This window comes from Vulpes lagopus, chromosome 8 (genome assembly GCF_018345385.1).
Source record: "Vulpes lagopus strain Blue_001 chromosome 8, ASM1834538v1, whole genome shotgun sequence".
NCBI classification, from domain to species: Eukaryota; Metazoa; Chordata; class Mammalia; order Carnivora; family Canidae; genus Vulpes; species Vulpes lagopus.
This window is the reverse complement of record NC_054831.1, coordinates 81,878,115-81,904,798: the sequence shown is the minus strand read 5'-3', so window position 1 is coordinate 81,904,798 and position 26,684 is coordinate 81,878,115.

Sequence of the window (26,684 nt, the reverse complement as noted above, 5' to 3'; positions counted from 1 at the left end):
TCCCCTATGACAAGTCTAAGAGAATGACTGTCTCTCTACGTGAGTGAAAAAGCTTACTTTTAACAGTACTTCCCCTCTGTTTGGAATGGCCTCTTGCTAGATAGTAGTAGCAAGTACATTCCAAGTTGAGGAAGAGGGTAATAGAAGGGCACACCTGTCTTATCATCAGATTGTAAAGTCCAGGGACCCTGGAGATGCCTGAGATGGACCTGTCCCCAAGTCTCAGTGGTAAATTCAATGTCCATCTCAAGATGCTACTGTGACTTGTAACTTATTGAGGAAATCAGCATTAGACACTGTGGAAAGCATTGGGTGAATAAAACAAGGATTCACCACTAAGTATCTCAGTTTGGGTCCTAACTCATCCTTTTTAAATGGAATGACCTTGAAGGAACCTCTGACATGATTCCTGCACCTTCCTTAGAGCTATGAGACCATCCTTGAGTGCATCCCACCACTGACTCCTCGCCCTTCCCAGAGAAAGGTCTGCTTAGCCAATCTGATCTCTAGTCTAGCTATATTGGGGACTGGAAAAAAACAAAAACCTGATTGAATTAATGAATGCATTTCAATGCTGGCAGATGGCTCCTGAGCACTTGGAGCTGTCCTGATACCTGTTTCAAGGAAGGAGTCTGTTCCGCCTTTGCTCTCAGCCACTGTTAAGTTGATAATCAACCACAGGTGCAGAACAGGGCGTCCAAGGAGGCCGCCACTTCTGTTTCGTGAGTCTTTCACTGATGGCGAAAAGAGGGCTTGGGGCACCTGGGTGGCTCAGTCGGTTGAGCGTCTGACTTTGGCTCTGGTCATGATCTCTCAGGGTCATGGGATTGAGCCCTGTATTGGGGGGGTCTCCCCTCAGCAGGGAGTCTGCTTGTCCCTCTCCCTCTGTCCTTCCCCCTGCTTGTGCTCTATCCCTCTCTTAAATAAAAAAAAAAAACATTAATTAATTCATTAAAATTTTTAAAAATTATAAAAGAAAAAAGAAGAAGGCCCTAAGTGGGGAGCTAATCATTTGTTGGCTGCTATCCTTCCCTGCAGTACATTCTGTTATTAACACTAATATATTAAGATATAGGCACTTTATGGGTGTTGCCAACCATAGGTCATTGACATGGTTTTATTCTTGCCAGCTATGAAAATAAATTCTGCTCAATGCCTTGAATTTGAGATTTCTTTGAGGTCTCTCCTTAACTAAAAATACCCATCTTGCCATCTATATGGAGGCTTACTCCTACCGAAGCTTCTAGGAGATTTCACTGAAGACCAAGTAGGGGTAAGTTGAAGGACTGCGGGGAAGTCCCACTTTCAGGAAGATGGCACCAGGAGCCCTGTGGATCTGCTCCAATGAAACAACCATAATTGCTGAAAATTATCTTTTTTAAAAAACACAACTATTTAACATCTGGAAATTGTCCTAAGGGTATAGAGGCAATGAGGGGACATTTATTTGAAAAAAATCTACTAAACCTCAGTAAGAACAGCAGAGCTCTTTGCGTCTGAGACAGGACTGCTCCCTGTCTTCCCATCTCCCAGCTCAGCTGGACAGAAGTGCCACCCCCGGGGGGAGAGCCGATAAGATGGGATCCCTCTCTGCTCAGCCCCTAGTCAAAGGATGTGGTGTCCCAACAGGAGAGGCAGGCCACCAGCATTTCACGTCTCCTCAAATTTTGGGTGTCAGAGACTATATTATCTTGTAATTGAGAGTTTGGGGTGTCCTTACTCCACCTAATCCCCACACATGGACTAGAAACTCTGCTCCAGCCAGAGTAGGCTGAGAATACTGGGGCCCTGACAGCCTGAGCCCCAGCACACCCTTCAGACAGAGGTTCCATGCTAGGACCGACGAGCCCACAGAGCAAGACTCCATCACCTTCACCAGTACCCAACATGGTGGAGGAGAGGCAGTCCATTAGGTCAAAGCAGCCCCAGGTTCCCCCTATATGAATTGATAGTGTGTGAAACAGGGTGTGGGGAATTTCAGGCATAAGAGTACACTCTTGAAGACAATGGGGCGTTCATGGCAAGCACTTAAGGAGAGGTTCGGAGGTCAATGGCATCAATAAGATAAATCCTTTGCAAGTTGCTTGCCAGAGAGACCAGGCAAAATTGGTGAGAACCAGTAAAAAGAGTGACTTCAGAAAGTACCCTTGCATAAGAGTGACATCAGTCACAAGGCAAATTAGGAAATCTTAAGCTTTTATCATCCCACAGAAAGATAAAAAACAATAGCCAGAGCCTGGCTACTATATACCAATGAGATGACATAATCATAACATCAGGTATGACAGGAAGCTGTTAAAACCATCCATTCGGGGGGCCCCTGGGTGGCTCAGGGGTTGAGCATCTGCCTTCAGCTCAGGTCGTGACCCCATCCCGGGATCGAGTCCCACATCGGGCTCCCCTCATGGAGCCTGCTTCTTTCTCCGCCTGTGTCTCTGCCTCTCTCTGTGTGTCTCTCATGAATAAATACATAAAATCTTAAAAAAAAAAATCTATTCCATGACACCACAGGCTCAAGTAACACATGTTGATGTATGTAAATAAATTAAATAACTGTAGATTTTGAAGAATGGAAGTGTAGGTTAGTTTACTGTATGTTTTTCACAAACCTTGACAGTCACAGCACGGTGGGACCAGCATTCCTAGTACTGATGCTCAAGAGCAACTGGATTCGTTTTGTGCCCACCAATCACTGTGATAGCACACCATGTCAAAACAATCCACTTCTCAAATGTGAAGTATCTCAAAATAATCTCGTTGATTATAGTTAATTAAAACTGACATTTACTTTCAATTTATCTTTAGATTCAAAAAAATATCTGGGACTCATAAACCAGTGTTGACAGAAGAGCATTTCTTGTGAAAAGAATTAATTTCTTCCACTATTTTAAGAATTAGACTGACCAAAACTTAGTCAGTTTTTAATACTTCCATAATGACGTATAGCCATTCATATTTTTGCAAAGTATCATTTTCCTGAGTGTGAATATTTATATTTCAGAGTCTTTGAAACATTACCCTTACAAGCAATCATAGAAACGTCTCAAGACTTGATATTTGTCATACAACAAAGAAGTTATGAAGGCATAGATCTTAGGAATATAAGAAAGGCTTAGAATACATATTAAGTAGGTAAGTAGGAAAATAATGCATAAAGTAGAAAAGAACTTTTTGAAATATAATAAAGCTACTTCTACCACCAGTAGATGGAAGTCACACTTCCATCACTGGAAGTCATAAGTTAATCAGAAACACTAGTAGGAAGGAATTACTTTAGGAAAAAATTCCACATTTTATAATTTCTTCTCCCCCCCCCCTTTTTATTCAACAAACCACTTGCTGATTCTCTTCTAGGGAATCACCACCAAGATGGGTTCCTCTAAAAAGACTGACCCAAACACAACGTATTTCTCCTCAAGTTGCTGAGAGTCGGGAGAAATCCTGCAGAATGAGACAGAGGCCCAAACTACTGCGGTACGAAGAGGACTTCATCAGCTACAGGGCCAGTGCAAAAGAGGCCTCATCGGGTCTGAAAAGCCTGGAACAGTTTCACAGAACATGCATTTGAGATAGGCCTCTAAGAATTTACTAGTCCAACAAGCATTTACTGATATTTACGATGTCCCAGAGTCTGGGACACCATGTACCTGTCGGAGCATCTGCAAGTGTAACATGGAATGGAAGGTAGAGCACAATTAGGCAGAAGTCAGGTGCCTGAAAGAAACATCCATATGTAAACAAGCAGGCAATCTGTAGTTACTGGATTTTCTGAGCAAACAACCCCATTTGTCAGAGCTCAGGAAGGTGTGTATCCAGTGGATTGTGCTGGGAAGAGTCTAGTGAGTCGGATGCACACAAGATAATTTTAGCTACCCAACAAGAGAGGTCTTACAAGGGCCTCCGTCAGGATGACAGCAAGTGTGGAAAAGGTGAAAGTATCCGTTCATTCATCTAGAATGGCAGGGGGAAAACATACTCCTGACACCCAGGAGACAAAGCTGAAGCCAAGAACATTAATTCCAGCAGCAAGGCTAAGAAACATGATCCCGAGTGAAAAGCCTAGGAGATGTGTTTGCTATTGACTCCCTAGAAAGGCTGCTATAAACGCTGTTGACCAAGCAAAACCAAATTTTTCAGCCTACTGCTGTAAAGGAGAGGAGAGTCTTGACAGTATTTGTAGGATCCCAGAAGGAGAAAATAATAGGAAGATACAGTGCAAGCATGTAGGGCTTAGGGCTGGGCGATTTAAAAGCTGGTCTCCAAGGTGGAACGTGGGCTGGGACTTCAGAGAGTTGGCCATCACAGCTTTGGGTTGGAAGTCATAGCAAGGCAGGGGTCTTAAAATGAGTATTGACAAGTAAGAGGTTAGTCTTGATAGCTGAGCTGCTTAAAGTTCCCTTACATTCTTGCCTTCCAGGCGTGGTCCATCCTGGAACAGATAGCTACGCTATATTTGCCTGATCGTATAAGTGTTCAGCACGCAGTCAGGAAGTAGCCTCCATCCTCCAGGATCGTTTATCACAGGAGCATTAATGTATAATTAACCCAGAATTGCTTAATATAAGGGCAGTGAATTCCAATGATTTAAGTTCTCAAAGTTAGAGCCGACTGTAGGAGACAGATATTGGCAGATATTTTTGACCTATCATGTTTCCAGAAAAGCTGCAGCAGGAAATCAAGGGTAGGAGACAGATATGTATACAGAGAGAGAGAGAGAGAGAGATAAAGGTAGAGGTATGGGCCTTGACACTGCCACAGTGCCAGCTGGTGTTGATAAGAATGCATGAAATGAACAGACATTCAACCAGCAAGCATGAGCTACTTGGAAAGCTGCCTCTTCACATCAAGGAAGGGTCTTCAGTCAACGTGTGAGTGCAGGTGAGCATCATTCCCGAGTCAGTGCAGGTCTTCCTCACTGGTTGCCACTGAGGATCAAGAAGAAAGTTTCTCAGGGGCAGTAGGTCCTCAGCAAGATGCCTCTGCTGAGACCACCCAGATGTTGGCCAGAGGAACGTGACCTCCACCCTAGAAGAGCATGAAGACTTGCAAACCTCTCAACAATTGGTACTGAAAGAAGAGGTTCTGAAGGTCTAGATGCCACGCAGACGACAGTCACACAAAGAAACGTCATTATACACAGTATTGCCAAGCAGATCAGAAGATTCTGGAGTTACATTTTACGTCAAAAAAAAAAAAAAAAAACAGTAGAACCAGGACCCAGGTTATAGGCACTCTGTGCTCCATACCCCCTCTCTCAAGCAAAGCTTAGCCTTAAAAAATGGTGTTCTAATAAAAAATAGTGAAAGGGAATAAAGGGGAAAGGAGAAAAAGTAAGTGGGAAATATCAGACAGGGAGACAGAACATGGAAGACTCCGGACTCTGGGAAACGAACCAGGGGTGGTGGAAGGGGAGGAGGGTGGGGGGTGGGGGTTACTGGGTGGCAGGCACTGAGGGGGGCACTTGATGGGATGAGCACTGGGTGTTATTCTGTACGTTGGCAAATTGAACACCAATAAAAATAAATTTATTTAAAAAAAATTAAAAAATGGTGTTCTAATTTTGGGGGGATCGATTTCTAATAATAAAAGAATTATAACCCAAATGAGTAATTAATGGCATTCCTTGGTCATCAATACAAGCACAAGGAAAAAGAGACAAATTTAAGAGGGAATTCTCATCATTATTAAAATTGATGGGAAAGACTCGGCTTCTTCCGAAGGCAGAGAAAGGATTGCAGTGCGAGGAGAATTGAACTAAGGGTGACCGTGGTAAACTGAGGTAAAAGTACTTCTGGCAATTTTCCTGCTACTTTACAGAAGCAGCCTTAATGCCCTAGTCCTCCACCGGAATAATGGGAATGCTGGATTCAGTGGTCACTGCATTTACCTACCTAAAATATTAAGATTCAAATATATACCCAAGAGTTCCAGCCAGAACAAAAAGAGCAGAAGAATCAGTGGTGGAGATGAGAAATCCAAAGGAAATTGTTGGGAGAAGAGATAAAACAGGTGAAAGCCCTAAATACATTAGATCCACAGAGCACAGAGGATGTGTAGTTAGTGATAAATGCTAATGGGTAAGTTAGAAATTCTACTGCCGAGGACAAGTTATTTCTAGAAAAACAGTCATGCTTAGGAAAAAATATTTAAGGCTGTGAGAGTATATAAATGTTGTGGAGAAAAAGTGTAAATGAGTGGTTCATTAAATAATCCTGGCCGGTTTGCTCACTTCGGTGCATCACCAAGCAGATACGAGTGTGTCCTTCAAACAGAGTTGAAAGTAAGTATTTTTAAAATGCTCCCTAAATAAGTTTAATGTTTTCTCCCTCTCTCGTTTCATTGCAAATCACTGGTACGTGGAGACAGAAGAAACATCGGGTGTTGCTAAGGTCTACACACGGATTGAGATTCTATTTTCCTTTCGAACTAACAAATTAGCCGGCTACAATATAAGGAGGCCGTCAGAAGAAAAAAATATTTAAGGCTGTTGAGAGTATATAAATGTTGTGAAGAAAAAGTGTAAATGAGCGGTTCATTAAATAATCCTGGGTCAGAGACCAAGGGGTTTATTAACGTGGCCTGGCAAGGGCATCAGCACACTGTACCTGTTCTCCTCGCCCACGAGAACAACATGGACCCGCCTATGGACACCTGCACACAGATTCATTGCAGAAGAACTTGGGGCTTAGGGAACCCACATATTTAATTTAATTTAGTTTAATCTTATTTTTTTAAAGAATTTTATTTATTTATTCATGAGCGACACACAGAGAGAGGCAGAGACACAGGCAGAGGGAGAAGCAGGCTCCCTCCAGGGAGCCCGATGCGGGACTCGCTCCCAGGACCCCAGGGTCACGGCCTGAGCCGAAGGCAGATGCTCAACCACTGAGCCCCCCAGGTGTCCAAGGAACCCACATATTTTAGAGTGGGCAGTAAGCACGCCTACCTTTGGCTTCACAGGAAACACTGTCTCCATCTTCCCAGACTGTCCACTATAGAGACACGCACGAACAGGTAGCCCAGAACAAAAAGCAGGTGGGGCTCGCTTGGAAAGGTGAGAGGCCCCTGGGAACTGTCACCCGGTGGGTCTTTTCCGTGGGAGATAAACAGCACTGCACAAAGGCTTTAGTTATTGGAGTATGTTTTCCGTACGTTCACATTTGGGAAATGTCGATATTTTTAATTATGACAAAGCCCACGGGGTACCAGTGCCCGCGAGAAGGTGGAGACGTGCTGGGAAAATGTTCACAGAAGAAAAGGAAGGGAAATGTGTGCACCTGATGAGCAGCTTTCGAATTTGCCAATAACGACTCACATGTGACGAAAAAGGAGGATTCAGCTCATGTAACCTGGGAGCAACGCGGAGGATTCCATGTTCGAGGAAGGCCGCAGGTTGGACGGGGTTCCTCCAAATACACGCTCCCCCGGACCCTCAGCATTATCCAGAATGGGGGCTGATGATTCCTCGGGACGTGGAACAAGAGTCTTTGCAGGTATTCCTACTATGGTAAGGATCCAAGAAGACATGGTCCTGGACGAGGCTAGACCCTAAAGCCGATGGTGAGTGACAGGGAGACAGAGAGGAAGTTGATGTGCAGACAGAGGTGATAGCGAGAAGGAGGTCGCCGGGTGCCACCAGGCACCGAGGGAGAAGCACCCAACAGACGCTCCCCCACCCGTGCCCCTGGGGAGAAGATGCCCTTGGGAGGCCTTGGGTTTGCACTCCCAGGCTCCAGGATGGCCAGGGGATGGCTTGACAGCGTGGAGCTTGTGCTGATTTGCTACGGGCTGTGGCAGGGACGGGGCTCCAGGAGGAGGAAGTGCCACCACGCATCACCATTGTCACTAACGAACAGACAGGTGGGGCGCTTCACCCGGGCCGTCGCCACAATGACTGTTTGGTGTCGCTCGGCTTGAGAGGGACACCGGGCACAGCAGTTATTCATCTGAGGGGCTGAGTGGCGCCAAAAGTAATTAGCAGCGCGTTTGTCAAAAACGGCATCTCGGTTCAGGTGCTGGAACTTGGCAGAGGCCCGGGGATTACCGTGTTTTGCAACAACGAAAATTTTCTTACGTCTTACCCAAGCGTCTTGGCCACCACCCCATAGCGATTTTTTTTTTCTGCTTTTAAAGCAAAGATGAGCACACCCTGGCTGTGGGGTGTGTGTCGGAAAACACACTTGCCATGTTTGGCTGGCAATGGCTTTCATTCTAGGGTGAAAAAAAAATATATATATAGTAGGGCCTTTTTAAGGATGGTAATGATCGAGCACTTAGCGCTGTAGCGCTCTCGGTGCTCGTGGAAGCCTGCTGAACCGTGCGGCCGCGACGGCCCAGGACGGCACTCAGCTGATGTGCTCCCACGTGCTCCCCGGCCACCAAACCGGGGGCACACACTGGGTGGACACCTTGCATTGTTACTGTCTTCATGGCTCCATGGAAAATGATCCTCTGCTGATTTCGTTCTTAACTGAGACTTTGCTCTCGATGGGCACCAAGCAGAAATGCGCAGGCGCCACTGGAATGGTGGGCACATGGCCCCCCGGAAGGTCCCTGGAAGAGGGAGGTTGGGGGAGGCCTGGGAGTCGGCCACCTACAACTCGACATGCCACCAGCCCCGCGCTGCAGATTCACGACAGGGGGGGCCACGGTCAAAGCAATGGCCAGACAGTCATGCACGGGAAGGCTTTCCAGCACGTTCCCTCTTCCCCCAAATTGAAGGCACCCAGAGGAGCACACAGACAGCGTCACCCACAGAGATCCATCTGCAAGTATCTTTCAAAATTAAAACTCACGGGGTTTTTCTGACACTGCAATTCCATTGCTAGCAATTCATCATCATTGATATTTTTTTAAAGATTTATTTTTATTTATTTATGATAGACCTAGAGAGAGAGAGAGAGAAAGAGAGAGGGGCAGAGACGCAGGCAGAGGGAGAAGCAGGCTCCATGCAGGGAGCCCGACATGGGACTCCATCCCGGGACTCCATGATCATGCCCTGGGCCAAAGGCAGACGCTCAACTGCTGAGCCCCCCCAGGGATCCCCTCATCATTGATGTTTTTAAGAAAATTTTCTTACGTCTCACCCAAGCGTCTTGGCCACCACCCCATAGCGATTTTTTTTTCTGCTTTTATTTTTTTTAATTTTTTTTTTTATTGATGATAGTCATACAGAGAGAGAGAGAGAGGCAGAGACACAGGCAGAGGGAGAAGCAGGCTCCATGCACCGGGAGCCTGACGTGGGATTCGATCCCGGGTCTCCAGGATCGCGCCCTGGGCCAAAGGCAGGTGCCAAACGGCTGCGCCACCCAGGGATCCCTTTTTTTCTGCTTTTAAAGCAAAGATGAGCACACCCTGGCTGTTTTCTCCTGGCGTTAAGGCCACGCGACAGTCCCGGGGACGTCCGCAGGTGCAGCATCAGCGACCGTCTCTGAAACATCGCCATCTGACGTGGAAACCGAGTCGGGCTTCCATTTCACAGACATCCCTCTCGCCCTCTCTGTTCCGCGATAGGAGGCCGTGATCCGACGCGTTCTTCGCCACCCAACTTCCCCCTGCCAGAGGGAGACCAGAGTGGGGGAGGCACGTCTCTAGGGATGGGGGAGCTCCCGGGAGGAAACAGGTGCCCGCTCGGACGCCAACACAGAAAAAGTCATCCTCAGGCCCTGGGGGGCAAGGCGGGGCAGCATAGAGACACCTAGGAATTAGTTCCGAGTGCATTTAAGACAGGACAAAGCTCGCATAAACCCTTTGATTAGTCTTGCCTCTTGGCATCCTGAAATTTCAATTTACGAACATCTTAAAAAAGAAAAAAAACATCCATAGTCTGGCTGAGCTCCAAGAAGGAAAGAGCCCCCAGTTCCACAGACGCTGAAGGGTGCACACGCACCCAGAATGTGCCTGGATTTTGTCGTAGGAAACCCGCAACCCCCCCCAACACCTCCGTCCATGGGAAATTACTGGAAGCGGGTTAAATAGTCCCCGGGGTCATCAGTGCAACCAAAGCGCGACCAGCCTCGGGGCACAAGAAGGCCGCTGGACGGGCGCTGACTGGAAAGGCTCCCCTGCGCGTTGCTAAATCAGTGACATTCACAGATTTTCCTTCTCTCTGTGCTAACAAGGAAGTGCCTCTCACCCTGTACACACAGAACCGCCCCCCCCCCCCCCCCCCCGCCGCGGGAGGCCCGCTTCCAGGCCTCATGGGCCGCCGCCCCCAGGGAGAGGGGCCGGGATGTGGGCACACACCTCCCCGAGAGCACGACGTGTAATTGGGTTTGGGTTTGGGTTTGGCTCCACTTACGGGTCGCGGTTTACTTTGTGCGCACACCCCTGTGGGATAAAGGCCTGTGTGTGTGTTCACACCAAGGGGAACACTCCCTCCTCCTGCATTTCCAATCCCTGCGGAGGTCAGTCGTCCCTGAAGCCTGCCCCGCAGGTACCCTCTGTCTACACCGCGTAGGAACCACATGACTGTGCAATTCAGTAACAGGCCGACTCGGGCTGCATAGCGGGTGCGACCTCATGGTCCGCTTGTCTCTACCCCAAATACCTCTCTGCGGAGTGTTCAGTACACGTCGCACCATATCCACATGCTTATCGTGCGGCTTGGCGAGTGGCTGGAACATGTTCTAGGCGGAAAGGATCGGAGGCTTCAAGTGCTGGTGTGTGCAGCGGATCCCAAACGCCCCCGACGCATCTGCAGGACACCCCCGACACCCTGGACGGTCTGCAGGACAGGCGGGTGCCCCGGGAACCAGAGATGTGTGCCTCAAACAGTTGGGCTGAGTTTTGGTTGGTTTAGCTCACTTGGGCTGATTACTCACTTTATTCACCTCTTCCACAAACGTTCTTAGCGTCGGATGCGTGCCGGACCGTGTCCCAGGCACCAGGCACACTGAGGGGTCTGCTCCCCCGCCCCACCTGGTGGTGGCCTCGGTGCCGTCCCGGCAGCATCAGGGTGAGCTCAGGTCCCTCCAGGAGCAGGTGTCGTCGAGACGCGGCCAGTGCCCAAGGGGACCAAGGAGCACCTGCCTGCAAGGGGCACGTGAGTTTGCAGCAAATGCCCTGGGCCAGGATGCAAGTGCGACCTCTGGAAAGGCCGGGGGTGGGGGAGGGGGGTGCCGGGGGCAGAGTGAGGGAGTCTCACACCCTGGTATTGGGACAACCTGGAGCTTGGCTGGCAGGCGCCCCTGGAGCTCATGTTACCTGTGCAGGAGCCGCACGGCTCTGTTAACCCCGAGGCCGGGTCCCAGGCTGGGGCCTCTGGAGGCTGGACGGTGCGGGGGACGGGCGGCCACCGGGACATGCAGGCTGGCGGGGGACCGGCCGACCCTCGGGGAGGGCCCAGTGGCGCATCTTCACGACCACAGCACTGACAAAGCCACGGCTCTCATGGGCTTCACTTGGGGGAACAAAGCCAGACGCTGTTAAGGGACTTAAGACACACGGAGAATTCCGAGAAGTCACGGGTGGGAACAAAGGCAAAGAAGATGAAGGGTTGACCATGGAGGCACCCCCACCCGAGGAGGGGAAGCCACGGCCACGGGGAGAGCGCCGGGGCGGCCTCGGCTGCCTCCGGGCACGTCGGCTGCAGCCACTGGGCACGCGGGTGCACCAGCTCTCAGGAGACTAGGGTCCTGCCCCGGCGCCTGCTGGGCTAGGGGATGCACAATCCATTCGGGACATGTCACCTGCGAGGAGCTGGTGAGGCCAGCCCCCGCCAGGGACTCCTCCTGAGTCTCCCGACTCCTCCCGTCTCCGCCGGCCGTGCCCTGTGCACCCTCGGGCTGGGCAGCACCAGCAGGTCGCCCCCCGCCCCACAGCCCTGACGGGTGCGCCACCGTCCACGGCACTCCCCGTGTCCCCTGGGGGTGGGGAAGCTCTCCCCGCTTCCTTTTTTCTCTTTAGCTTTTGGTTCTGCTGCGTCTTCCCTAAGTTCTCCTCCGTCGTGACACCTTTGGGGCCCAGCAGGGCCCAGATCAGCCTCTTCGGGAGGACCCCAAATCTCTCTGAATCTGGTTATCTTACAGTCACGTTAATCTTCTCCGCATCCTGTGTACACGGCACAGACGTCAGTTTTAGACACGCGGGGCATTCTGGAAAATGTCCATTTTGCAAATGAGGTGACAGGGCCCCACACGCTCGGCCCAGAGAAGACCCAGCAGCTCTGCCTTCGAGCCCCCGTGGGCTCCAGGCTTCCGGCCTCCACTGCCCTGCAAGTCGGCCCGCAGACTCCCTCCCGTGTCCACAAATCAAACCCCGTTCCATCAGTTTTGCTAATACAAGTCTCCAAATAAATGCAGATTAGATAATTTGTCGCCGCGCATTCTAGGCAGGGAGCAGAGGATTTCAGCGTCTGCCCCCGGCCGCCGTCCCCTGCCTCACCTGTGTCTTTATTACAGGTACAAATGGTGCTAATTTCCTGGATGCGATTCAGCCCATGGAAACGCGCCTTCTGGAGCAAGAACAATCTAGCCGTTGACCTCACGCCCCGAATGCATTGCACACGTTTCGTTTTGTTAAGCAGAAGGCTGTGCGAGAGGCCAGAGCTTTCCCCACTAATGACAAAGCCGGGACCAATTGCCCGGGAAGAGAAACTCGGTATGCGCGCAGGGGAACTGCAGCGGTTTGAGGAAGCAGATGAGGAATAAGATTCGCTCGTTTGCGGGAGCGTGAGGCGCGTGGGGCAGGTGCAGAGCAGACACCCCAGATGCGCAACCGCCCGGGGCCCAGGATGGCTTTCCGACCACCGGCCGCGATGTCCACGAGCTGAACGGATGCACCGGTCACAGTTCCCACCTTTGAAAATGGGGGACTCGAGTTCAGGTCGGGGTGCTAGTAGAGACGGAGTGGAACTAAGCGTTTTTGGGGAAGAGACACAAAAGGAGGCAGGCTGGAGGAGGGCTGGGTTCAGACAGGGCTTCCTGGGAGCCGAACTCTCCAAGTGACAGGACTTGGGCACGACTGCTGCTCCGTGACTGACAGGCAGGCTGCACAACAGGCGGGCACCGCAGCGGCCTTCTGCGCTCTCTTTGCATAAACCCCAAGGCCCGAAACCGTCTGGCCCCAGATCCTGGAGAGAGGCGGCCTCGGCCCTGGTGGGGAGCTGTACCCCAGGACCCTGTCCGCCGTTTCCCAGGGTGGGGGGAGGCTTTATTATTTCCCTAGGCATTGAGATGAGGCCGGACCCCACGTGGCTGCCGAGTGCAGAGCCGCCCCCACGTCCCTCGGTTATCAGTGGGATGCCTATTACATTCGGGGGCAGGAGGCCAGACGCAATCCCAGACATGTCATTTATTTGTGTGTGATCCACGGTGGGTAATTCTGATTCTGAAGTTTAGTCCTTCTTCCATTAAAGTGGGATTAAAATTCTGACCCTAGACACATAGCCTGAATTTTTTTTTTTTTTTTTTTAAGAATCAACTGAAATTATAACCAGGGACAGGCTTGCATCATCGCCATTAGGGCCGCACTCCAAATCTTATTCCAACCCTTAACACCTCCTGTTCCAGCCCGTGTGTTTACTGGGCTAGCTGGCTAGGCCACAGCCCCGTGGCATCCTACAGAGACAGCACGGTCCCAGTAAGAGCTGGGGACTTATAAAAAATTAAAAAAAAAAAAAAAAAAGGGATCCCTGGGTGGCACAGCGGTTTGGCGCCTGCCTTTGGCCCAGGGCGCGATCCTGGAGACCCGGGATCGAATCCCACGTCGGGCTCCCGGTGCATGGAGCCTGCTTCTCCCTCTGCCTGTGTCTCTGCCTCTCTCTCTATCTCTCTGTGACTATCATGAATAAATAAAAAATTAAAAAAAAAAAAAAAAAGAGCTGGGGACTTGCAAAGAGGACTGGATGAATAAACCCCAATACTGTTTTGTTTTATTTATTTTATTATTTAAAAAGATTGTATTTATTTATTCATGAGAGACCCACAGAGAGAGGCAGAGACACAGGCAGAGGGAGAAGCAGGCTCCCTGCATGGACTAACTAGATCCCAGGATCCGGGGTCACGCCCTGAGCCCAAGGCAGACGCTCCACCACGGAGCCACCCAGGCATCCCCCCAATACTGTTTTAAATGCACTTTTGACATCTGAGAACACCTCTAAACTGTTGGAAGACCCACCATCCCCATCTCCCCTTCTGGCCGTTCATGAACTGGCTACTAAGGGCATGTGGGCAGCTCCTGGGTTGAATTCTTTTTTAAGCGGTGTGACAATTTATCTCAGTTACGGGTGCAGGGAAGGGAAAGCAGGTGAGTGCTGTCATGCAAGTTGCACCCAAGATTGTGATCATCGCAAAGGGGATGCGCTTAGAAAACCCATTCCGCCTTTCCCAGCCCACAGGTCCATCCTCCTGCACGCCACGTGGCTTCCTCCAGGACACCGCAGGGCTCCAGGCCGGAAGGATTTGTGTCAGGAGAGTAAGTAGGCTCGTGGGGTCCCTGCTTCGTGACATGTTTATCTGTGGAAAGGTCACTAAAATAAACCATAAAATCAGCTGGGAGGAGGGAAAGAGGGAGAAGGTGGCCCAAGGTGCCCCTTGAAATATGAGGTCAGGGGACGGCTTCCGGGTAGAGACCTGTGCACGGGTCCCCCTGGATCGGGGTCACTGTGCTGCCTTCCACTGCCCTTGGTGGGCACCGCGACAGGGCGGAGAGCCCTGTGTCACTCTCCAAGCCTCTGCCTCCGTGTCCTGAGTGCCGGGCTGGACGTCCTGAGTGCTGTTTTTGAGTGTCACCCTCATAGATACCAGAATCTTGCATCGAGGTGCGATTTTCAGAAATATTGAAAACTGTGTTTGTGAAGGTCCACAAATGCAACCCACAAACTTGCGGGATGCTCATTTCTATCTGCATTCCTCATCACCCTTCTGTAAAGAGCCAACTCCACCTTTATCATAAAAGTATGAATGATGCTGCTTCACCTTTGCAGATGTTAAACCCCCGCGTATGGGGCTTTATCCTGGAGAATTAGGTCCGGGGACGGAGGGGCAGGGGGCGCCCCGGGAGGGGGACCAGCTGCTCGGGTCTGCACCAGGCCTCAGGTCATTCCAGGAAGGGGTGTAGAGCCATCCACAGCTTGCCCACATTTCTTATGATTTATAGACTTCCATTTAATTGTCTTAAGGGATGCCTACCAGACATCATTATAGCCTAATACATCCTGCGCACCCCCAGGGAAGGAGGGTGGAGCCCAGTGATGCACTCAAGGGCTCCAGGGGACTGTGTTTCTGTGAACCTCACATGCTTCCAGAGGGAGGCCAAAGCATCGCTGCCCTTCCAGAAGAGGCCTTCCGAAGCCAAATAAGCATAAGACCTTTTCCATCCCAGGAGTGTCTGGGTGGTTCAGTCGGTGAAGCATCTGCCTTCGGCTCAGTTCCTGATTCCAGGGTCCTGGAATCGAGTCCCACATTGGGCTCGATCCCAATGGATGGAGGCCTGCTTTTCCTTCTCCCTCTGCCCCTCCCTCCTGTTCATTCTCTCTCTCCAAGTAAATAAATAAAATCCTTTATTTTATTTTTTTAATAAAATCCTTTAAAAAAATTATTTTCCATCCCGATCAGGGTAAATCACCTGGAAAAGCTTTCTTTTTTATTTTATCCTTTTTAAATGGCCAGGAGCTGCCCGAGTGGCCCCTCCCGCGTAAGCAGCATAGCCCCCTGGCTCTGCACAGCAGGGTCACGAGTCAGGATGGAGCACCCAGCAAGACATGTTTCCCAGGCAGTGTTTTTGTCCTCATCTCTGGTACAGTAGAAAAATTGCTAATGCAAAAATGGTAAATATCAATTCAGAAATCTAGTGTAAACAAATGAAAGATGGGAGCTTTGTCGTAGCAGGCCTCCGCTATGCAGAAAAACAAAGGCCATAGCTCTGGCGGCTGTTAGCGAGCACTGATGTCTACCCCACGGATTTATCAATCCGGCGGCATTTTGTAAAAAGACTTCTTGTTTTAGAATCCCCATCTATCCTCCTAAGTCTCCTGTGATATTGTTTTTTCTCCCCAGAAGTCACCTTTCACTACCATCTGCCGCGCCCCATCGACAGAGTTGGACGATCCATGAACGCTGGATGAGACTCAACCGCGGAATGAAAAGTGTCTTTTGTCATTTTGTGCCTGGTTAGATCACACCCAATTATACTACTTACCACTTGTAAAGGAAATCTATCAAACCCGTTGAAACATTTATAATGACATTTTAACTCCCTTCCATTGAAGATGCGTCAGAAAGTATTCCGTAAGTGCCGTAGTTAGCAGGAAGCTATTATTTGGAAGAGGAGCCACATATCGGAACCTGCTGTTTTAAAATTGCTTTCCAAATTCAAGGAAACATTTTACAAAGGAGGCTGGCGATGGAGCCCGAGCCGGGCCCGGGGGACGCGAACGCCTTGTCCCGTGATGTCTCATCCTCTGAGCCTAGGGAAGGTGATAGAAGGGGAGGCGGATGGCACCTGCCCTCCGCGTGCCTCGGCGTCAGGCTGACCCAGAGCGTTCATGAGAACCAGAAATCATTTATTGTCAGTGTCGTCCGGAATATATCCTGACAGTTCAGTGGGAGTTTCACTGCCATTTATTTTCAAATCAATACTCAATTACGAAGAGGAAGATTCACTCCCTTGCCCATTTCAAGATGAAATTATGGACTGGACCAATAACACTTAGTCAAGGCAAACCACCGTCCATTAACTCATGATGTTACCGAAAACCAGCCGGATACTTTATTAAAGTTCACTCCCTCTCGCTCTCTCTTTTGGGCTTTTAATTAATCATTGTGAAAAAGGCCTTTCACATTGTGACTGATGACCAGAGAAAACAATTTTCTCCTAACTGCCTTTTAATTTCAACTCCGGGAGAGCACATTGACCGGATCTCACACCAACCCATCAATGCTCATTCTTAATGTGTTTTCTCCTTTGTTATTGAGAAGAACGGAGCGCTGCGCGGCTCCCCATAACTCACGCAATTGATTCTGTACATGCTGCACGTTTGCTACAGGATAAAGAGTGCTGTCAATGAAGATACTAGGTACTGTATAAATTACTCCATTAACAAGAAATAAAGCTATTTATGGTTTTAGAGTAAAAGGCAGCTGGTGCTAAGAAGAGCGGAGAGTAGCGGGATTACATTCGCTTCCCCTTTGTGGATGCTATTCCCTGTCTCTGGTCTTCTACTTGCATGGATGGTAATTAAAGGCACAAAATAATGAAGACGGGACGATGACAATAAAAGCTATTCTCAACAGGGGTAAATCTGAAGGGCCAGATGGCAAATGTGTAAGGTCAACTTTTTAGGCTCTGCATCTTACGTAGTTTTCACTTGGTCTCTGGTGTGTGCCTGAATACATTCCCAGCAAAGCCTTTCAAATGCATTCCTGTAGTAGAAACCTTAGAACGTAAGCACTAGCGTGCACTTCAATGAAATAAAACACACACACACACAAATAACACATTCTGCTGTTTCAAACAACAGCCTTTCTCCAGTGGCTAAAATTCAGTACAACAAATGACAGAAAAATTTTCCATTAAGATGTACATACGTATGGGGATCCCTGGGTGGCGCAGCGGTTTGGCGCCTGCCTTTGGCCCAGGGCACGATCCTGGAGACCCGGGATCGAGTCCCACGTCAGGCTCCCGGTGCATGGAGCCTGCTTCTCCCTCCGCCTGTGTCTCTGCCTCTCTCTCTCTCTCTGTGACTATCATAAATTAAAAAAAAAAAAAATTTAAAAAAAAAGATGTACATACGTATGTGAAGAAAAAGATTTACTTATTTGGCAGCATTTGGTTGGAATTTGGTTGAAATACAGCAAAACCTGTATTTAGAAACTTGTTCAAGAGAATCTCTCCATGTCCAATAGACACAGTCACTGCCTGTTTTAATCACAGCCGTTTTCTGAGATGCTACGATGAGGGATGCTCAGAGAACATTTTCCTGCCTCAGTAAAATTGTTACTTGGCTCAGATAGGAATTGTTCAAAATCACCGATTTCCTTACAATGAAATCATTTGGTGTTTTCTTACTTGGCATGCACGCCCTCTCTGCTTTCAAAAAATATCCAAGCCTTCCAATGCAAGATCATCTACAAATCAGAAATCATGAGGAAAACAAAGAGTAGTTTACGTACAATGTATAATAAAATTGTTTCTGTAGAGTATTGAATTGACATCAGCTTCCCAACAATCAAGATAAAGGGAAATATAATTTGTTATGTACTTTTCATTAAAAAAACAAACAAAAACAAAAAAAAAAAACAGCTTTTCTGAAGGAACTCCTGTTTCGGTGATCTGTTCTACTAATCTTTCATTCCTCAATGCAGAGGGAGATGCTTAACACATAACCGAAGCTCCATAAATCTCGGTAGACTAATGGATGAATGATGGCTTAGTAAGTACATGGGTGCAAATGACATCGGTAAGTATAAAGGAGGAAGGACAGGACAATGAAACCAATAATGGTTTTGTAGGAAGACGCCATCCAGGGGCTGGAGCTTGTTTGTGGGGGTGCATCTAACAGAGTCTAGGCATGTGGTCTTCCCAGACCTCTTTCTGTGGGAGCATCTCAGAAGAATTAGGGGAAGGAAGGGCCACCGGGCCCCCCACCTTTCCTGGACACAAATTTTATCAACTGCACGTTTGCTCGGATGACCTTGGTGCCTGCCAAGCCAAGTGCAAACAACCATGAAATTCCCACTTTCTGTTTCCGAGCTCCATTCTGCTTACCGCCAGATAATCCATGTTTCCCAGGTCCTACTTGTTTAAGGGTATCAGGGAAGTCATACCAATAACAATATGCCTCTGTTTTGCCTTCCCAGCCACCACTCTGGATGCTCACTCCCAATCAATTCTTCCTCCTTTGGTTTAAGATTATGGATGGGTTCTCATACACACACATTCCAGAAATCGTCCAGAGCCTCTCACTCTGCAAGGACCTCAACAGCTAGGTTCCCACTGCTCTCACACCTTGTGAAGGCAGACAGTGTGATGTTGCCATCAGCTCACAGCCTAGAAAGCTCTCAGTGGCCAGGAAAGCCACTGGCTGACAAGATGGTATGACACCATAAAGAGAGTCAAGCCTCCCTGACCTCAGCCCCTGCAGGGTGAAGCACCCCAACACCACCAAACACCAGTTCTAAGGAAATGCTGAGTTTTGATCGCACTGTCACATCGATTATTTTTTTCAGCTTTTGGGAGTAGCTGCTTTTGAGCCCCTAGCAATGAATCGTGGGGCCAGTGTGCAGGGAAGTTTCATTGACCAGTAATATGCTCTAACCCCTTCATCCTGACTATGGCAGCATCATTAATGGGCCACACATACTGGCTGACTTGCTTCTCGTGGAATGGAGAAGACCTCTGCCAGCCCCCAGCCTCTAGATATATCTGAACCTTGAGGGGAATGCCACTCACACTTGAGCTGAGATCCTTGGATCTAGAATATTGATGTGGCCCCAATGGTGAACAAGATGCTTCAAAATGGCGGCTACATCATCTGCACTGGAAGGGTAGGGCGAGAGAATCACAGCGTGGTAACTGCATCATTGTGTGATATTTAAAGATCACAAAGGGGAGATTAAATGATCTTGATAAGATCACAGAAATAGTCAAGGACAAGTCAGGACAGAGATCTCCAGTCCCCATCTCTCCAGCCTACGATGATGCCCCTTACTTTTTAAATTATGTTTTTAGGTGAACATACAAATATTCTCACTTGTTCTTCAGAATGTCCAGGCTCTAGAAAATGTGCAGACTCACAAAATAAGAACTATTCAAAACCACTAATTTATATTTTAAAGAAACAAACAAACAAAAAAGAGCATCTTCGTATTTAACAGCAACCACTGTCACTTCAAATCCTCACTGAGTAAAGCCCGGGTACAGCACCCAATCTGTCCAGCCTTCTGTTACCTAGAAGAAACGACGAATACAAAGCAAAATTTCGACTTGGGGATGTCTCAGGTGGTGGAGGTGACCCTGGCCATGCACATGCATGAAGTGATCTTGCTAAAGAACCACATATTATAATACAAACTGCTTATCCGTTCAATCCAGAAATGCACTCTGAGGTCCCTCATGGCATTTGTCTAAAGGGACAGTTGTTTACAAAAATCATCTCCTCGGGGCACCTGGGGGGCTCTGTTGGTGAAGCATCTGCCTTCGGCTCAGATCATGATCTCAGGGTCCTGGGATCAGGCCTCGAGTCAGGCTCCCTGCTCAACAGGGCGTCTGCTTCTCCCTCTGCACCCCCTCCCACACTGCTCATGTTCTCTCGCTCACTTTCTCTCTCTCTCTCTCTTAAATAAATAAATAAATAAATAAATAAATAAATAAATAAAATCTTAAAAAAAAAAATCATCTCCTCATAAGGCCAAACTGAGAGAAAGAGAAATGGAAGCAAAGATTTATTTTTCCAAATCCAAGGACAGGAAAGTATCATCAAACTTCCTGAGGGAGGACCCAGCTGTTGTATTTTGAACAAGTTCCTCTCGTTGTGTCCGCTGTCATCATAAAAGTTTTAGTGTTTTAAAAGATACATGAATAGGGATCCCTGGGTGGCGCAGCGGTTTGGCGCCTGCCTTTGGCCCAGGGCGCGATCCTGGAGACCCGGGATCGAATCCCACATCAGGCTCCCAGTGCATGGAGCCTGCTTCTCCCTCTGCCTGTGTCTCTGCCTCTCTCTCTCTCTCTCTGTGTGACTATCATAAATAAATAAAAAAAAAAAATTAAAAAAAAAAGATACATGAATACTTTTGATCAGAGAGGTGTTGCTATTAAATCCATAATCACCGGTTGCACCTGCACTGTGAGCAGTTCCACACAGACCATGGAAATGAGAGGGTGGACCTCGCCATGGCCAAGTCTTGGGCAGAGGGACCTAGTAAGGTACAAGGTGAGGGGCAGCCTGGACCTGAGATCGGTGTGTCTCCCACCAGCTCCATACCCTGCCACACCTCCCCCAGCTGACTCGGATCCTCTGGCTGGACCTTCGGGAACCCCTGCCTACCACCTGCAGGGCTTCACACCCAGTGGCCTTTCTGGGACCCGCTCCAGTCTGACTGTCCCTCGAACTGCTCCAGCCTCAGGGCTTCCATGCTGTTCTCCCCACAAAAGACTGTGGTCCCCAGAGGTCTGTCCACCCCCTGCAGTCTACTCTAGGGCCACCTTCTCCTGAGGTCCTCCCAGTTGGCTTTCACCAATGATCCTGCCCCTGCACCTTCCACGTCCTCCCCTGCATTATGTTTCCAATAATCATATTTCTTTCTCAAATGCTATGTAAGTTTCTCTTTAATAACCACCTCTCCTCTATTACATCAGTGAGTATTTTGGGGAGGAGTTTCATCCATACTGTTATTTCCCTGCCACCCAGAACAGGGCCTGACCCATAACAGACGCTCAATAGATATTTGTTGAATGAATAAACAGATATATTTTAAAGACAAATACAGAATCATTGAGATGAATTTTACTAACAGTTTCCATGATTCACTGATTTATTTGATTGGTATTTCGAATGTTAATTGTGCGCGACGCTATCCTAGGGCCAGGCGGGTGAGCAAACAGAGAAGGTCTCTGCCCTCCGGAGGCTTAACCACCTAGGCTCTGAGGAGGACTGTGTTACCTTATCATGAAAAACCAAGCAGAATTTCATTCCTGATGAGCTGGAGGGAGGAGGCACAGGGCATTGGGAACACAGTGATGGTGGTGGAGGACAGCCTCATAGGATGGTCGTGGAGGCTCACACTGTGAGCTGCATGGGGGGTGAGGGTGAGGGCCCCAGTCCAACAGACATATTCTGGCCAAGGGAGGGTGTGAGCAGCAAAGGTGGAAACATTTAAACTACAAACTTCTTGCCTCCTATTTTCACCATTATTGCCAGGAAAATGACTTGCCTGGTGTTTGGTCAAGTGTTTTTAAGAGACACACACTTCACCTAAAAATGCAAAATTAATAAGCCAAATATACATGAAATGTAGTCAGAAGGAACTGGAGTATCTGGTCTCTTTTCCCCGGACACAAACTTCCCTAGCTGCTGCTACTTCATCGAGCCCTGTAATTGCTTCTTCTGGAAGAAAGATTACCAAGCAAAAGTATGACTTTGAAATCAAATTCACTTGACCAAGCAAGATGAGACGGATACAGCACATGGCAGTGTCAGTGCTTATTTTTTTTTAATCATTAGCTGTCAGGCTCCTGGTAACAATTCTCTGACTATAAACACGTCCCAGCCTCACTACGTGCCTCTGTGTTTTCCTCCCCATCACCTCCAGGGTAGGTCAGAGGATTTGTTTGCTCTGGTGCTTCCCTTTGATCAACACCCCTGTATCTTAAATTTCATTTAAAGAAAAGTGGACGTTAAGACATGCCATGGCCATTCATTCCTCAGAACTACCCCTCAGACGTACAGGCTGGTGATGCTGATGGAATTGAGAATGGAGTAGAATGAACAACCAATACCAGTTCGACTCTCTTTCTTCTGTTAATCTGTCTGCAGACGTGGGAAATAGAGGAGAGGATAGACAACTTCAGCAGCCAACTGGGCAACAATCAAGTGCTAGGAATGAGCTGGGGAATTTGTGTTTGAGATGTAACCACGTTGTATATACTATTGTTGTGTTGTACGAACATGGCACAGAATATTTGGCAACTTTCCTGTTTATGAGCACACGTATGAGGGCTTTCTGGAGAAACAGATCCAATAGGTGATATGAATAATCTCCTTCTTTCTATATGTATGGTCTCTCTCTTTCTCTCTCTCTCTCTCCCTCCCTCCCCTCTCCTCCCTCTTTCTCTCTCTCTTTCTCTCTGAAATTCACATCTGAAATAGGATGCATCTTATCATTGCCGTGGTCTGTAGTCACACATGGTCACCACTAACTTCACAGTCATCAAAACGTATGGACTGGATGCCAATGGTTTAGAAAAAAAAATTCTGGGACAATGACAAGGCACAGAGAGGGTGTTGCATCACCCATGTTGTTAAAGCTACAAAGAGAAATGTCAAGCCACTGGGAAGTTCATGGACTCAACTAACACCTAAACAAAAAAAAAATGTATTTCAAAAAGTTGGCATATAAAAGAAGTCTTAAGAATACCAATTTAGTTCATTTATATTCTTGTTTTATGCATGGAAAAGAGAGATGTATGACAAAAGTACTTTTCTGAATGAATATTAAAGGGTTTTTCTGGTAAATTTAATATAAATTCTAGGTGACAGTTTAATGAGCAACATTTTCTCTTTCTAAATGTGACATAAAATGGCAGTGGATCTTTCAATCAATGACACCTACGATTTGATGAGACAGTGAGATTTGAAGACCACAGTCCAATCCACATTTCCAAGAAACACATTATCTTGTAGCAAATAAAGAACACACCTGAACTGATGCTACAGCAGAAAAAGTCAGAGAACATAAATTAAAACCTTCCCTCATTACATAAAATAAAAATAAAATAAAATAAAATAAAATAAAATAAAATAAAATACCGTAAGTAAAACCTCCCCTCAAACGATTATTTCTAAGATTTTATTCATGCTTGGAAAAATAGGTCAACACACTCATGTCCAAGTTTCCTTTTATATGAAAAAAAGAAAAACTTTCCCCAAGATATAACTATAAAATAGCATGCATTCATAAAATGTTTTCGAAGATTTTAAAAAAACTCTTCAAATATTTGTCAGAATAATGGAAGAAGACACTGGGTTTTGAAACAGATATTGTAGAACTTTCTACCCCATCATTTCAATTGTGTTATGTTTCAGGATATTAAAAAAAATAAAGTAAGAAATGATGCAAGAGTCCAACTCACCAAATCTAAACTCTGGGTGTTGGCGTCAAAAGGAATATCTTCATTCAGTCAGATCACAGGAGGGAAGAAGGAACCCCAGCTCCAACACATGATGTGGCAAATGATAGTTAACGCTGCCTAATTGACAAAACACTCTTGAGAAAGTACGTAGTTTGAATATTCCATTAAATATTTATTACTAAATGCAATGCTGATAAATTAATTTTCCCTCATTCACAGGGAGATGGTACAGCAATCAAGCACTTTTGTTTTTTGATAACTAATTGTGTGTGGACCTATTGGAGCCTGTTTGAGTGAATTACAAAACACTTTCCTTATGACTTTGCTACTCTTCGTTTCTGCTACTTAAAAATCATACTATGTAGACGTAGAAAGTTCTGGAAAGAGCGCTTTCATTTTAAAGTATGTTAATGCTGCTTGACTCACTTGGTGACTCAGTAAGGCGAAATATTCATTTCCAACTAAAAAAGAAGGCTGAGTGTTAAAACATAGGTATGTTGGATAATGTTGAGTCAAAACCAGGGGAAAACAAAAGGAAAATTAAAAAAAAAAAAAAGGCACAATTAACGCCCTCCATGGGTGTCAGTCCTGGACCCAACCTTCACAGCTGAGAGTCCATTTTATGTCAAAGCAGGAAACTGCTCCTTTTTACCAAAGGGATTACTAACCAAAACCAGTGGGATGATGGGAAAATGCTGTGGGAGTATTTCACTTTAGGCCAAAAATCTAACTTTTTACAACCGTCATCATGGTTCTCTCTTCCACGACATTCGCCACAGCATCGTTAGAGGCAGAGGCGGCGGCCTGTCTCTGCTCACTGAGAGCTGCCCCTCGGCCAGATGTTAGCTTTATCCATGTTTTCGCTCCTGCTAGTTGTTGGATGGATTTCTTGGGATCGATCACTTCATATTTTTATAGAAAAATTCAAGAAGCATCAAATGAGTCTGTCAGAGAGAACAAAGCATGTATTTAGTAGTAGGAGAGGATGGATGGACTCACGGCAGCTCTCATTGGGTCTTCCCCCGGGCCAAGGGGCCGCCTAACCCCTGCACTGTGGGGACGGCGCTCTCACCCCCAGCCAAGGCCCCTGTTGCTCCCCAAATCCTGAAGCCCCCCAGACTCGTCTTCATTTTGCCATCGGACCCCTATGCAGCATGTAGGGCATGAGCCTGACCTTTCAAGATAAATGATTTCTACCTATCATCCTCCATTCTATAAAACTGGGCTGCCCCAGTTATAAAGAAATAGGAATGGGCAAAACCACGTATTTCAAAAAAAAAGAGACGTTCATTAATGGTTGGCAATTCCTTTTTGTAATATCACTGACACATACTAAAAATAACAAGGGAGAGGGTGATAAACCCTTCACAGCAACACGCCCTTCTCGAAACACTAGTGACCTTTCCCTAATTGTCTGGAAGGAAATAAGATGAGACGAGAGGTCAAGAGCTTCTCTCTCCCTGTTTCTGTCTCACGTGTATGTGTGTGTCTGTCTCTCGGTCTCTCTCACTTGTCTTCACAGTTTCAATGAACCACAGGCAAGTTGCACATTCTTTCAGACCTTTACTCCTGCTTATTTGTGGCTCGCACAGATTATGTGCACAGGTTTCCATCTGCATAGACGTGAAAGGGCCATACTACTTTCCCCAGCTTTACAGGCCAGCCAACCAAGACAGAGAGTCCTAAGAGGACTGCACCCTGTCACACAGGTGGGGTGGCAGCCTGATGGGTGCAAGGCGTGCGAAAGCTCCCACTGGCTCCGTGTCACCCAGGAACAGGGGCTGCCGTCCTTCGTCTGGAGAGGGAGTGTTTGATGCCACTTGAGTGCAGAGGTCTGAGAGAAGTGTCTCGGAAGATCGCCTTGGGAAAGACCAAAGTCCAGAGAGGAAGGGGTCAGTTTTGAACCTTAAGGCAATGAAAGATTTAGGAACAGACCTTGGAAATTAGCTGTTGAAATTGAACTAGATCTTTCTGTTTCATTTAAGACGAAAACACTAAGTCTTATGAGTGTTCAGATAGTTTAATGACAACAAGAGGAGCATGTCCTGTAGAAGTTGCAATAAGTCTTTATGTGGTTTCCTTTGAGAAGAAGCCTGGCGGTGTCTATACCACCTGCTCATCCTCACCGGCATTCAGAGGAGCCTCAGCCCAATTGGAAGACAGCTCAAAACTCAGCAACAGGACACTGGGGGACATTCTTGTGGGTGGCATCCTGGACAGACTCATCAGTCTTTAGATTTCTGATAGTAAATTGCTATTTGCAAAGCTGTCTCTATGTAAAAATAGAGGCATGGAAGGGATACAAAATCCTTTAAAGTTTGTAAAAAACCTGAAGCAACAAATTAAATCTTACACGATTAGAGTTAGAGTTGTCAGTTTGGATTCAATATGTATATATGTATGTGTATATCATCTGTCCATCCATCCATCCATCCATCCATCCATCCATCTGTCCATCTATCCACTGGGCTATCTATCTATTATCTATCTACCTACTTACCATCTCTCTACATCTGTCTATCCACACTATGGTCCATCTATCCAACCATCTGTCCATCTTTCAAATTCTCCTTGAAACAATGTTAGGCTTCAAGAGTCTCTCACTTGCTACGTGGATTAATCCATCTCCCCAAACCACATTGGGATATTCGGGTTTCCGTGGGACTGCACCCCACTAGGTTTTTCCAGGTACTCTCAGCATCCATTCTCTATTTCTCAGCCACCAGGAGGAATCCAGGCTTTTCTAAAAGAATTACTATCCTCAGGTCTACACCTAAGAACTGAGATGCCAGGCTTCCCTGTTTGCTGACCTTGAAACAGTCAGGCCTTTCTATCACCCTGAGATGTTGAGAGAACCCCTTCTCAGGCAACACCTAAGTTCGTGCCCCACCCCT